Below are 1013 nucleotides of genomic sequence, written 5' to 3'. Positions count from 1 at the left end.
AAAAAAAAAAAAAAAAAAAGGAAAGGAAAAAAAGGCACTTGTATAATAGCAATTACATATGGCTCTTGGTTCCCTTCTGTACCTTTCGGGTTATCAGTGTAGAATCCTTTCCTCCCAAAGATACATGGTCTGTGCCTTAAAAATAAAGACCTTAAGAGGTAGTAATGAGGCTGACACAGTGGCTCATGCCTGTAATCCCAGTACTTTGGGAGGCCAGCAAAAGAGGATCACTTGAAGCCAGGGGTTTGAGACCAGCCTGGGTAATAGAGCAAGAGCCTGTTTCTACCAAAAAGTTCACTCAAATAGCCGCCTATATTAAGCTAGTTATAAGGGATGACATGAACAAGCTTCACTTCTGGCAATTCTGATTGAGCATGTTTGGGGTAGGTTTCTAGAATCTATCTTTTTGACATGCTCAAAACCAATTCTGAGATGCAAGCGGGCTGAGAATTTCTGAAATAAATTCTGAAAGACAGCAGAGTAACATATGCTTCTGTGGACTTTGTGTTTCTGGGCCAATCTTCTGCTTGAGGAATAGGTTCCTGGCTCCATTTCTAGAATCACCTAAAGGGCATTTTAAAAGTCCTATTGCCCAGGCCTATGACCAGGTATTGGTATTTCCAGGGCTTCCCAAGTGATCTAACATACAGCCAGGGTTGGCCATTGATACCCTAAAGTATCACCGCACAGTTAAGCCTGCAAGGGGCTTGCCTGTGTGGTAAGAGTCTGGTTCTCAGCAGTGTAGGCAGACGAGGCATGGTCTGTTCCCACAGTACCAGCAGAGGGCTCACAGAGTAAGTGCATTTTTCCAGCCCTTTATTCCAGAGATAAAATCCCAGATCTCTACCATACAGGAAATAGTTAGGTGTTCTGCAAGGCACCAGTATGTCAGTACCTGGAAGCTATTCCAAAAATCCACAAAGCTTGGGGGGTGAGCCTTTACATGGGCTGTTCCCTCTGCCTGGAAGGCTTTCGTCCTGGGTCCCAGGTATCTGCATAGGGGACTGATTCAC

This window comes from Otolemur garnettii, unplaced genomic scaffold (assembly GCF_000181295.1).
Source record: "Otolemur garnettii isolate 467f Iridium unplaced genomic scaffold, OtoGar3 scaffold00232, whole genome shotgun sequence".
NCBI lineage: Eukaryota > Metazoa > Chordata > Mammalia > Primates > Galagidae > Otolemur > Otolemur garnettii.
Note: the sequence above shows the minus strand (reverse complement) of the source record.